Source organism: Lithobates pipiens, unplaced genomic scaffold (assembly GCF_037356315.1).
Source record: "Lithobates pipiens isolate NorthernLeopardFrog02 unplaced genomic scaffold, aLitPip1_a1.2 Scaffold_18, whole genome shotgun sequence".
Classification (NCBI taxonomy): Eukaryota; Metazoa; Chordata; class Amphibia; order Anura; family Ranidae; genus Lithobates; species Lithobates pipiens.
Genome location: NW_027507758.1, coordinates 359110968 through 359125372, shown reverse-complemented (window position 1 = coordinate 359125372; position 14405 = coordinate 359110968). Strand labels below are relative to the sequence as shown.

The following is a 14405-nucleotide window of genomic DNA, read 5'->3' as shown; positions in this document are numbered from 1 at the left end:
CAGGGAATCACCTGCTAAAAAAAGATATCTGAATGATGTTGCAGTCATCATTCTGTTGATGCTGCAGGCATCATTCAGATATCTCCACTCAAAGTCCAGGATGTCACATGACATCCTACGGGTGGGAAGTGGTTAATTCGTAAAATGCTAGTTCACAATGAATTCTGTAGTCTATTTTTGGGGGAAATGCAATCAACACTAATTTATCACAGGAAATTTAAAATGACTATTTGGATACCTGGGCCAATTGATAAGAGCTCTGTCTTGACCAAACTCTGGTGTTTTTTTTTTTTGAACAAGCATCATCTTTTCTTACATTAAACTATTCACTTTGTGGAGCTTATAGTTATAACGTGACCACACAGACGTTTCAGAATCTGCTCACCCATAAAGCACTTGTCACGACTGAACAACTACTGAACCATGCGGGAAATGCAGATGTCTTGAGGATCATTGCACCACTTCTAAATATCTAGTCAACAGTATTTGCAAAAGGGATTAAATATTCTGCAGGTTACTGGTTTTTCACCTTACTGTTAATAATAAAATCAGTAGATAAAGCTGTTTTTGTTTTTCTAACTTGTCCATGTGCTTATTTAAAAAGAAAATACAGTCATTTAAATGATACCAAGCATTATGTCAACTTATATTTAATACTCAAAAAGAAAAGTTATGTGCAGAATTGGGGTGATTGAAATTTGAGCTAATGATTTTAAAGGATGAGTTCACCCTTGGAACATATTACATATTCCACCCGTATTTATGGTGGAACATATAACCTATTCCATCTCTTGCCCATCTCCCTCCAATCCCGACCTCCTTGTGATCTTGGGTGGGGGTTCTTCTCCCAGCATCCGTTGTAATTTTTTTTTTTAAGCATGTGGTTGTGCAGGGCTCTTTTCACAAAGCCATGTCATTCATTCACAGATTCCTGTGAATAAACTACAAATACCGTCTTTCACTGCAACAGACAGATTTATAGGTTCAGTGGGCTCCAGGGGCACTAATGACTCTTGTAGTCCATTGATATGTCCTCTGGTTTTTAAACAGCCCATACAGAGACATCTTCAGGAGCCCATATTGCACCTGTAATCTATTAATAATTGGTGCAGTGATTTCCAGGCTCTTGCTGGAAAACTATAATAAATACACATTTTGTTTCTGCAAAAATATGTACATTTATTTATTTTTCTGTAAAGGCGAACTTGTACTCTAAAGCTAAGTATCAGAGTCTGGGTTTTACACAGTACTCGGAGGCATGTCTATTTGTGTGCACTTACCCTTGAAAGATAATTTAATAGGCTGATATCCAAACTTCACGTACTCACATGCTAAAGATGAAGGAAGTCTTATGAGGTTGAAGTTAGAAAACCAGAAAACAAGTGAATGTACACTGACTTCAGAAAGTATTCCTACCCCTTGAAATTTTCCACATTGTGTCATGTTACAGCCAAAAATTTTAATGTACCGTATATACTCGAGTATAAGCCGAGATTTTCAGCCTCTTTTTTGAGGCTGAAAGTGCCCCCCTCGGCTTATACTCGAGTCATCGCTGTCTGCCTGCTCGATCAGCGTGTCGAGCAGACAGACAGCGGACATTCTACCCTTCAAACGCCGCGCCTCCGCCTCCGCCTTCGCCTGTGATAGGCGGAACACTGAATTTCCCAGCAGCCTGTGTTCCGCCTATCACGGACATCGTCTCATCCTCGTACTACGGACGAGGATGAGACGATGTCCGTGATAGGCGGAACACAGGCTGCTGGGAAATTCAGTGTTCCGCCTATCACAGGCGAAGGCGGAGGCGCGGCTTTTGAATTTTAGAATGGCCGCCGAGGCGCCGACGAAGAGCGGCGATCCTGGCAAGGCACGGGACGGAGGCAAGGCAAGGCACGGCACGGGACGGGACGGAGGCAAGGCACGACACGGGACGGAGGCAAGGAGGCAAGGCACGGCACGGGACGGAGGCAAGGAGGTAAGGCACGGGACGGAGGCTCGGGACACAGGCTCGGGACACAGGTAGGCTGGACACACACACACACACACACACACACACACACACATGGACACACACACACAGGGATGGATGGATGGAGACACACACACACAGGGATGGATGGATACACACACACACAGGGATGGATGGATGGATGGAGACACACACACACAGGGATGGATGGATGGAGACACACACACAGGGATGGATGGATGGATGGAGACACACACACACAGGGATGGATGGATGGATGGACACACACACACACACAGGGATGGATGGATGGATGGACACACACACACACAGGGATGGATGGATGGATGGACACACACACACACAGGGATGGATGGACGGACACACAGGGATGGACGGACACACAGGGATGGACGGACACACACACAGGGATGGACAGGCATGTCTCACCCTCGGCTTATACACGAGTCAATAAGTTTGCCAGTTTTTTTGGGGGTAAATTGGGGGCCTCGGCTTATATTCGGGTCGGCCTATACTCGAGTATATACGGTATTTTATTGGTATTTTATGTGATAGAACAACACAAAGTGGAAGGGAAATGAAAAACATTTTTCTAATTTTTTTACAAATATATGAAAAGTATGGCGTGCATTTGTATTCAGCCCCCCTGAGTCAATACTTTGTAGAACCGCCTTTCACTGCAATTACAGCTGCAAGTCTTTTTGGGGATGTCTCTATCAGCTTTGCACATCTAGAGATTGATATTTTTGGCCATTCTTCTTTGCAAAATAGCTCAAACTTTGTCAGATTGGATGGAGAGCATCTGTAAACAGCAATTTCAAGTCTTGTCACGGATTCTCAATTGGATTTAAGTCTGTACTTTGACTGGGCCATTCTAACACATGAATATACTTTGATCTAAACCATTCCATTGTAGCTCTGGCTGTATGTTTTGGGTCGATGTCCTGCTGGAAGGTGAACCTCTGCCCCAGTCTCAAGTCTTTTGCAAACTCTAACAGGTTTTCTTCTATGATTGACCTGTATTTGGCTCCATCCATCTTCCCATCAACTCTGACCAGCGTCCCTGTCCCTTCTGAAGAAAAGCATCCGCACAACATGATGCTGCCACCACCATGTTTCACAGTGTGGATGGTGTGTTCAGAGTGATGTGCAGTGTTAGTTTTCCGCCGCTCTTAGCGCTTTGCTTTTAGGCCAAAAAGTAAATTTTAGTCTCATCTGACCAGAGCCTTTTTTTTTTCACATGTTTGCTGTGTCCTCCACATGGCTTCTTGTAAACTGCAAATAGGACTTCTTATGGCTTTCTTTCAACAATGACTTTCTGTTTGCCACTTTTTCATAAAGGCCAGATTCATAAAGGCCAAACTGCAAACAGGACTTCTTATGGTTTTCTTTGAACAATGGCTTTTTTTTTGCCACTCTTCCACAAATACCAGATTTGTGGAGTGCATGATTAAGAGTTGTCCTGAGGACATATTCTCTCACCTGAGCTGTGGATCTCTGCAGCTCCTCCAGAGTTACCATGGCCCTCTTGGCTGCTTCTCTGATTAATGCTCTCCTTGCCTGGCCGCTCAGTTTAGGTGGACGGCCATGTCATGGTAGCTTTGCAGTATCCCAGACTGTCAGTTTAGGTCAGGGTGGATTGATTTAAATCAAGTCAATTTAAATCATGATTTAAATCACTAATAAAAAGGCTTGATTTAAATCAACTCAATTTAAATCATAATTTTTAAAGAGCAACTATCATCTCTGTCCTGCAGCAGCTCCTTCTCCTCTGACCCGCTGTTGACTCACCGACAGTCCCATCCAGTTTAATGGGACGGCTGGTGATGCGGCAGTGACATAAGGTGAGGGATGTGGTGGCAGTAGGTGAGTGGATGCCCGCTAACAGGCGCTGCCATGATAGATATGAAATGACAGGTGCTCTTTAAATGTAAGGACTTATTCTTGCTGGTAGTTAGAATCTTTAATATTTGCAAACAAAATGGTTTCCTATTTTAGAATAATAAGCTGTCAGGTTAGTAAAACAGCGTTATCAGAACTGATTCAATCGTACAATTTGTAGTTTACATAGATTTGCAAAACAATGGGATAAATAAATATTCCTGAACTTTGTTTTATCTCATGGTTAATGTGAAATTATGTGAATGCATCAATGCAGTGCATGGTATCTCAGCTTGCAGAGCTTGGATTCATTGAATGAGTTTACCAAAAATGTAAATATAGCAAAATATACAGCCTCATGCTACATAACTAAGCTTCTTTTCATGCTGAATAAAATCATTTTATAAATGTAACTTAAATAGAAAACTATCTTTAGATAGATTTTTACTCCAAAAGCATTTTATTAAAATAAATTTTAATAAAAATCAAAAAAATGTGATTTAAATAAAAAAAAATCTGGATTTTTTTTTTTTTTTAATCGTTGATTTATATCCACTCTGGTTTAGGTGGACGGCCATGTATTGGTAGGTTTGCAGTTGTACCATACTCTTTCCATTTTTAGATGATGGATTGAACAGTGCTCCATGAGATATTTTAAATTTTGGGATATTTTATAACCTAACCTTGCTTTGAATTTCTCCAACTTTATCCCTGACTTGTCTGGTGTGTTCCTTGGCCCTCGTGATGCTGTTTGTTCACAAAGGTTCTCTAACAAATCTCTGAGAGCTTAACATATTTATTTGTAAAAAAAAAAATTAAAACCATTTTATCATTTTCCTTCCACTTCACAATTATGTTCCACTTTGTGTTGTCCTATCACATAAAATCCCAATAAAATACATTTACGGACACCGCAGATTGCAGATCTCGGTACCTTCACATGACCACAATGTCACCACAATGTCAACAAAGCCTGTTATGAATGACTTTCATTCATAACAGCAGAGTTTCCTATACTGATACTGTGATTGGCCCACGACTATCACATGATAACTGGGCCAATCACAGCACCCCGTATCATGTTATAGCTGTGGGCCAATCACAGCACACACTAGTAAACCACAGATGCTATGAATGTAGCCTATTCATGACAGTTCAAAACCTTGCTGTTACAGTGACCATAACTGTAACATCAAAGTTTAAAAAAATTCCCCCCCCAGAGTAATTCATTATCACTATAGTGACACTGACCGGGTCTGATGAAAGAGAATGTAAAACAAAAAAACAGAAAAAATAAACATACTGTCAGTATCCCTGATCACCGCCACACCAGTCATATGATGTTGCTGTTCTGGTGACAGCATGTTGAAAAAAGTTGTGTCAAAAATTGCAACTTTAAAAAACTCGCCATGCCTCTACGAAATACCTCAGACTGTCGCTTTCTGAAAAGGGCTAATTTGGGGGTCTTTGTTCTGTACTGGCAATGTAAGGGCCTCAAAAAAAGCCATGGATAAATTTATCATTGATTTTTTTTCAAAGATACATATCACAGTTTGTAGAAGCTATAACCTTCACATAGACCAATTCAAGTGGATGTAAACCCGATTTGGTAAATTTGAGCTGGGCACATATATCTGCATGGTTTTGTTATCTCGCTTCAAAGTACTATGTTCTGTAGCTCTGTTATCAGCCTGATAACTTCTCACACGTTCTCCAAGGCAAGAGATAGAAGTGTATGTCGGGGGAGGTTGCTATAAATAAGCAGTCAACTTGCCATCTAAGAGCAGAGCTATGAACATTCCTATCTTTCGTTTGCCTATCTGGAGGGGGTTGCGTGCCTTTGCTCCAGCTAGCTGTCTTGGTTGTATGCCAATCCACTGCCAGTACCAACCGGAAAGAGAAAAACTAACATGATCTGGACTTTCTAAAAGATATACATGGATGAAGACAGCAGATATACATGTAAAACTTGTGTAGGGAGATTTGTTTCAGCTCTGTGTATCATCTGAGGCTGTTCACTTCACTGGGTATATGTGAGGATTTACATCCACTTTAATATACACTTGTTTGGATTTTTTACCCAACAAGTAGCAGAATACATTTTGGGGATTTTTATTAAGAAATTTCAATTTTATTGGATATGTTTTAGAATTGAAATTAGACTTTTTTTTTTCTTTTTTTTTTTTTCCTTCTTGAAAATTTTCAGTCCTTTTTTGTTTTATATCGCAAAATGAAGTGGTGATCAAATACCACCAAAAGAAAGCTCTATTTGTGTGAAAAAAATTATATAAATGTAACTTGCATACAGTGCTGTTTAACTGTGCAATTGTCAGTTAAAGCAAAATGTGGCCTGGTCATGAAGGAGGGTAAAATCTTTCAGGGATCAAGTGGTTAATATAAAAGAGGTAGTAAAGCCTCAGCAATAAAAATAAATAAAAAATAACCCCTGCAGGACAAAGGCATAATGAGCTAGTATGCTATGCATACTAGCTCGTTATGAATTACTTACCTGAGATGGAAGCCCCCGAAGTGGTCCTCGTTCCCCTCCTCCGACGCCGCCATCTATCCCGAAGTGACTGGCCGGAGCCACGATGATGTCACTCCCACGCATGTGCACTGGTGCCGCCACTAAAGGCATGATCGCTGTTAGAAGCGGCACGCTCAGTGCGCATGCGCTGTGGACTTCGGTGCAGCTAGTTCTGCAAATACTGTATCTCCTAAACCAGTGATGGCGAACCTTGGCACCCCAGATGTTTTGGAACTACATTTCCCATGATGCTCATACACTCTGCAGTGTAGTCGAGCATCATGGGAAATGTAGTTCCAAAACATCTGGGGTGCCAAGGTTCGCCATCACTGTCCTAAACCTTTTAGGTTTGGGAGATATTTCTTGCACCTACAGGTAAGCGTTAATCTAGGCTTACCTGTAGGTTAAAGTGGTTGTAATGGTATTACAACCACTTTAAGCTGTCTTTGCATTGCCCTCATGCCTATGGTGGGCTATACACAGCCACATTTAAAGAAGACGTTTACAAACAAAGGTTTGCTTTAGGTTGGCTTTAAAAGGAGGATGGCTGAACTTTTTAGTTTGCACTTGAATCATATCGTAATAATGCAGTATGGGCCATTGAGTCATGATTTAAATTCTTTAACACCAGGCAAGGAGGATATGTGGGTAGAAAAAAATGTTTCAGTCTTTTTCCTTCCAAAAACATAGAAGTAATATAATTCTTATAAGACAGTACCATCCAAAAGAAGCTTTGTTTTTTGCCCTCTGTACTATAAATAATGAAAAGTATTGTCAAGTAAAAAACCACATAACCAAGATGTAAAAATTGTTTGATTCATGAGTAAAAAAACACTAGTTCAACAAGGGAAAAATCTGTTACAAAAGAAATGCATAGTCTACCATTGCTAATTTTGTAAAGCGCTGCACAAACTGTTAGCGTTTTATATATCCTCTATAATATTAATAATAATAATTGCTGGATTTTTCTGGAAATGCTTTTTTTCTGGCTTCCATGGGGTTGATTTACTAAAACTGGAGAGTGTAAAGTCTAGTGCAGCTGTGCATGTTAGCCAATCAGCTTCCAGGTTTTATTGTCAAAGCTTAGTTGCACAAATTGGTTTCTCTGCAGAGCTATACCAGATTTTGCACACTCCAGTTTTAGTAAAGCAACTCCCATGGCTCTGGGGCTTTATAAGTCATTGACAAATATGCAGATCAGAATTTCTAGCTACATTTTGCATACTGCAATCATACTTTTATGTAGTAAATCTTTTTCCATCGTGTACAATTTTTTAGGAATAAAACAAAAAAGATAATGGATATGTTGATGCCATATATGAACTTGATATAGGTCATTATAAGAAATTGTTTAGTATTTTTCAGGGAATGTTTTATGTATTATTTATTAAGAAAAGACAGAAAATTGTTGATAGCAGTTCTCTTTAAAGATATATGAATATGTAACTATTTTGCAGGTGAAGGTAAATGTGTGCTGTTGCGTATATGGAACCTGGAAGAAAAAAATATTAGATTACTGATCTATAGATTACTATTTTTAGTAGTTATATTTAGTAGTTAGTAGTTCTATATATTTATATTTATATAATATATATAATTTAGTAGTTCTATAAATACAGATTTAGCAAACTGCATCACAGACTAGAAGTAAAGATCCTGAATGAGGACTGAACAGAGAAGACTAAGCTAGGATGACAGAGCATGCTCAGAGCCACCATAAGGAATGCAATGCATTTTCTATAGTGTATGTTCTGGAAGTACCTTGGTCCTCACTAGATCCCAAGTTGGAGTACCAGTGCCTTTAGGTAAATTTTGAGGCTGAGACTAGAAACCAGACCACTTCTAGCTCAGGAAGTAGGCTGAGCAGAGGCTGAGCTATTAGTATAGCAGAAGTATAGCCCAAATACATTGATGGGTTCAAAAGTATGGAGCAAACACTGAGCCACAAAATGTAATAAGAGTCAGGAGGTCTTCAAGTAAGGTCAAAACAAATGAGGTCAGCAACCAAAGCCATTCTGCAACTGATTAACGTTTTACTAAAAGAGTGAAATAAGTTACCCTTAAAAATAAAGTTTAATAGGTCAGAACACCTGCTGCTGCATGGGAGTGTTTGGCTACATCCCTGTAGGTGCACATGATGTCTGGAGGCACAAAGGAAGCTCAGGTACACACGTGTGGACACAGAAAAGGAATATAGAGTGTAAAAAGTCCCGGTAAGGGAAGTGAAAGGCCAGTAAGGTATGCAGGAAGTTCACCGGGAGAAATCAAAGCAGAGAGCACTAGGGGTGAGATGCCAGTTGGATGAACCAGTAAGAGTACACAGTATGTAAAAAAACACTGACATTAAAATCAAAATTTGTATACCTTATACTTGTAGCAGCAAAGAACAATCTTGATGCTGCCTTATTGGTTACAAGGTATTTTTTTTATCTATATTGTAAATCAGTCTGTAAAGAGCTGATAACAGTCTTCTGATATTCTTTTGAAGAGCTGCACTGTGAAAGATTTGTTTCTTAATCAAGCATGCTCTGATGTGCTGTTTCTTCCATGGTTACAGTGGAATTACTGTACAAGGCTGTATTGAAGCTACAAACGGCTCTTTCTTTGTTTTCGGGGCCTTTAATTACAGATTTAAATCATGTTCATGGAATGCGGTATTGAGGTTAAAGTTTGGTCATGCAGAACTGGCTGTATTTCTATGGAGTATGCCGCAACAAGGATGTGCTTACAGACTGGCAAATCAAATTTTTATTAATTTTGTTTGCTTTTATGTGAAGGGCTTAAAACTATCCATATACATGTTTGTGCTGTGTACAATGTAAATATGGTGTGTGTATACAAATTATAAGGAGTATGAATATATGATCTGTGGCTTATTGAAATAGAATATATTATGAATCTCTCATCAGAATAATTTCCTGTGTACAGTGGACTTTCTGTGAGTTATATCATTGTACAGTAAACATTGTAGGTTACATACAGGATTAGCTAATCCCATAGGTAGCTGATGTTCGGAATAATAATTAACCTTCCGTTCTTACATTTTGTTTTTGGACCTATAAAAATTATGTATTCACATCTGCTTATTTTTTTTTTTTATGATGACCCCAAAGACTTTCTTGAGGCAAAAGGGTTTCCATATTAAACACAAATGTCTATGTATATTTCTATGCTGCAGTTCGGAAGCATATGGTCTTATTGTTATAAAATTGCAACCTATAAAACTGAGCTTAATCACATAAATGTCCACATTTAGCATCATTAAAGGCCTACAAATCTTTTCATGCATTTCAAATATTACTATTCTGCCTTGGGTACATTGTAGATCCTGTGCTCCAACATTTTAAATTGCCATCATCACCTTTTGGACCGTCACAAACAGACCGCCACAAACAGTGTTACTTAAGAAATGGGTATTTGCCTTCCAGGCCTCTAAAGCTCCAGACCTCTTCCAATCTCCTCTGTCTTCTAACTCAATGCTCCTCTTAGGCTGTTCTTCTCATAAGCTCGCATAGGATCAAGGAAAGCGAAAGCATACAATTAAAAAAAATGTACTAGTAGTGTAAACTTAAAAATTTATGAAATAAGCTTCACAGATACAAACCGCTTTTCTCATTGTCTATTGGCACAGCCTCTAGCAGGAATGTGACCTGTGCACAATATGAAGGCTTGTTGCATTCTGGGACCTCATGGAGGCACCATGAACTTTAACATGTTTGGCCTGTAAAGACTTCCCTACAGGATGGTGGTCAGCTACTTCCTGCTGACATCAGATGAAAGGGCCAATGACTGGGTCAGTGCAGCAAACCAAGGTGTAGCCTGAATTAACAAACTTTATGTACAAACTAAAACAAAGAGCATGATGGTATTTTGCATGGGGAACAGGACCTAGGACTGACAAGTGTGTGTGTTTTTCGAAAGTGATCTTTTTCAAACATGTAAGTAAGCCTATGATGCTTTGATCTAGTACCATTGTTGACACAGGGCATGACTGGTTGCAGAGCTTTTTAGTATGTACTAGAATTTGAAGAGGAGTTTAGCAAAAGGTAGCCTCTGTTTGTTTTTTTATCTCTAAAATTAACACCTCAATTCAGTAAAAAATATCTCATGAGATAATTGAATCATGAGACACATTTTTTCAGATTATCCCAGGAGTTGCTGAAAATGTCAATTCACTATATCTTATAAGGTATTTACCTACAAAAAGCAAAAACACTCTGTAAATAACTCATAAAATGGCGTTAAATTAAGTAGATTAAGTTGTGGTCCAGGCATGAGGTATTTAAGGAATGTAAAAATATAATGGCCAATCTGAAATAGTGTATACCTTTTTAGATCAGTTTCTCAACAGTAATGCATAGAACCCCAAATATGGAAAAACGCAGAATCATTGGGGCTGATTTACTTAAAGTATAACTAAAGGCAAATGTTTTTCTTTGTTACCCTATTTGTCCTGTTTACTGTCATTATTATCATTATACAGGATTAATATAGCAACAACAGTTTGCACAGCGCTTTACAACATGAGGGCAGACAGTATAGTTACAATACAATTCAATACAGGACGAGTCAGAGGGCCCTGCTCATTAGCGCGTAAGCCCCATACATACTATGTTTTTCTGCTGATTTTTTCCTTCAGGTTTACCAAAACCATGTAGTGCAAGGGCCTGCCTGATGGCATACAAATTGAAACTCCTAAGGTTTGAGCTCATATTATATGATTTTGGTAAATCTTAAGGAAAAACTCAGCAAAAAAACTGATAGTGTGTATGGGGCTTTACAGTCTAGGAGTCATTGAAAGTTAAAGTAAAAGAACATTCAAAATGTTGGGTTGTCCTCAGAAAAGTAATAGAGGGGAGTTCTTCCAATGAGGGCATTGGTTTTGGTGACCTGGGCATCCCCAAGGGATTCTTTTAATTTACAGGGATTTCTTCTTACTTCCTGTTTTTTGGTCATGTGAAGGGCTATCTCCCCAATAACAACATTGTGTTTTTTATTGGTGGAAGAAGGGTATTTATATATATATATATATATATATATATATATATATATATGTGTATGTGTGTGTATTTTTTCAACTCTTTTCATCCAATATTTGACATTTTACAAAAATCTTTTATAATTATGTAGTTTAACTTCGTGTTTTTAATACACCATGTGTGTCATGTGAAGGAAGCTTTTCATTGCCTGATATTTCAGTCCTCTATTTTTCCTATTGTACTAATACATATGCTGCAGGGACCAAACTGATTTAGTTTGTTGGCATTATTCTACGGTTTAAATGATTTTACTTCTTTATTAGCAATAAAAACTGACAGAAGTTATAATCCTTCTACACTGTATTCATCTCACTGAATATCACATCATGAGATAAAATATTGAATGGATTTATTAGATAAATACCTCACATTTTGATGAAATAACTGCTTTATTTTAATGGCATTTTTTTTGTGAATTGCAAAATTTACTTTTAATAACACTGAGTTATTTTATCTGATTTTGAAGAGGAAAATACCTCTTCCTGAATTGAGCCCATTGTCAGAAAAAAATCTTATATTAATGATATATTGATATGATATATATATATATATATATATATATATATATATATATATATATATATATATATATATATATATATATATATATATATATATATATATATATATATATATTGATATCATATATTATAAGATATTAGCAGACTTCACTATAGGCTCCTCCCTGTTTTGCTTTAAATTCAAACCTGCATTCCTGTGTGATGAAGGGGGGAGTTTTTCTTCTGAAATCACAAAATAGTTCCAGTATTCGAAAAAGACGAAAACTGCAAGGAAAACCAATGAGATTACATTAGCAGAAAAAAAAAAAGCTATGATTTATAGTGGTTTGCTGTAACCAAATAATCTTCTTACAGATTTCAATGTTTTACAACTGGATTTTATATCCATCCATTGTAATTAAGGTTAGTACTCAAACTTGACGTACATACACACTAAAACCTGGTATGGTTAGGGCATTTATATTTCATGTTATTTTTGGCTTTTTATGATCATGCTTGTGCTAGATTTTCAGATGGGTCAACATCAGCATCAGAATAGAAATGCAAACAATAGTTGTTTTTTGACAATCCAATATAAGCTTATTTAAAAAATCTCCTTTTATGATGTGTTGGCCATCTCTTACCACAAATTCCTGGATTCCCAGCATGCTTTGCAGCTTCTGTGTATTTTCATTTTCTAAGGACTGTAACTCCTCCTCTGTCAGAACCCATGAAATCAGACCGAGACAGAAGTACAGTTAAATCACACTTAATAATAAAAGTAAATAGAACAAACGTAGTCAAAACATAGCCAAGGTTTAGTAACCGGAACAGATAGTCAGAAAGTCAGGAAGCCAGGAACAGCGTAATGGAACAACAAGCAGGATCTGGAGCCAGAAGGGATGTCAGCCAAGCAAGTCTTTCCAGGAATGCAGGAGAGCGTATCTGTGATTTTGACTAAGGCAAAGGCAGAGATCCTCTGGGCTGGACGGCTTAAGTAGGCAGGACTGACGAGCAGGATATTATCAACAGCTGAGTAATTGTGGAGAGCTAGGAGCTAGCAATTAGCCGACAGCTGAGCGGCTAGCTCAGAGAAAGAAGGGCTGAGCCCAGCCCTGACATCCTTTCAGAACCTCTGTAGTTCAGAAGGCAGGCACTGTTAAATATGTGACAAAGCAATGCCTACTCATAGAGCATAGTGTATACAGGCGGTCCCCTAGTTACACACATCCGACTTACAAACAAATTATACTTGCAGAGGGAGACAACAGGAAGTGAGAGGAAATTCACTCCTGCAAGAGTTATTATGGGGAAAAAGGTACCTCCACTGATGCTTTATCACCAAGGCTTGTTTCACAACAACCCAAATTTTTCAAAATCCAACTGTCATTGGTACGGAAAGTGAGGTAAAATCTTCTGAACAGGGGCACAGACCGCAAAAAAGGGTGTTAACCCTTCCCTATGTTATCCAAAAAGCTTTTTTTTGGCTGGCGCTACACTTAAATTTTTTTACCTGTTCTGACTCGTACAAACAGATTCAACTTGAGAACAAACCTACCTATCCTGTTTGTAAATCGGGACCACCTGTATATGTGACAGAATTGAAGGATATAAATGTGTGGGATTCTTTAAAAAGTAAGTTTTAACCACTTACGGACCGCCCGCCGCAGTCTTATGTCGGCTATTTGAAGGAGGATATCATTATGGCAGCAGCTAGCTGCCATAACCCCGGTATCCCCTTCTTCTCTGCGGCGGATTCACCGCGAGATCCCTTTTAGCGGGGGCGGGAGAGGGCACCCCCCCACCATGATCCAGTGCCCTCCGCACTCCTTACCGGAGCTCTCGGCAGCGGTGGAGGCAATTGCGTCTTGTCTCCCTGCTTGGTATGGAGACAAGTGAGGGGAAGATGGCCCCCACCTGTCTCCATACAATTGCTGGGCGGAAGCAACGTCAAAACTTCACTTCCGCCCACAGCTCTTAAAGGGCCAATTTTTTTTTAATGATTTTTTTAAATGCATTTTAGTCTAAATATGAGATCTGAGGACTTTTTGACCCCAGATCACATATTTAAGAGGACCTGTCATGCTTTTTTCTTTTACTATTTTCTATTTATATTACTATTTTCTATTTCTGTTTACATTCCTTGTAATAGGAATAGAAGTGACAATTTATTTTTTAAACGTAAAAAAAAATAAAAGGTAAAATAAATAATATATATATTTTTTTAAAAGCGCCCGTCCCGCCGCAATGCATAAGTGAGTAGCGCTCGCATATGAAACCGGTCTTCAAACCACACATGTGAGGTATCACTGCGATTGGTAGAGTGAGAGCAATAATTCTAGACCTCCTCTGTAACACAAAACATGCAACCTGTAGAATTTTTTAAACGTCGCCTATGGAGATTTTTAAGGGTAAAAGTTTGTCGCTATTCCACGAGCGGGCGCAATTTTGAAACGTGATATGTTGGGTAT

At 38.6% G+C, this 14405-nt stretch overlaps 1 protein-coding gene across 2 annotated transcripts in view; it reads left to right on the top strand.

The window, feature by feature from the left end:
• IL1RAP (interleukin 1 receptor accessory protein) overlaps positions 1 to 14405 on the top strand; it is a 333093-nt gene that overhangs the window by 91269 nt on the left and 227419 nt on the right. The gene's annotated exons all lie outside the window — the stretch shown is intronic.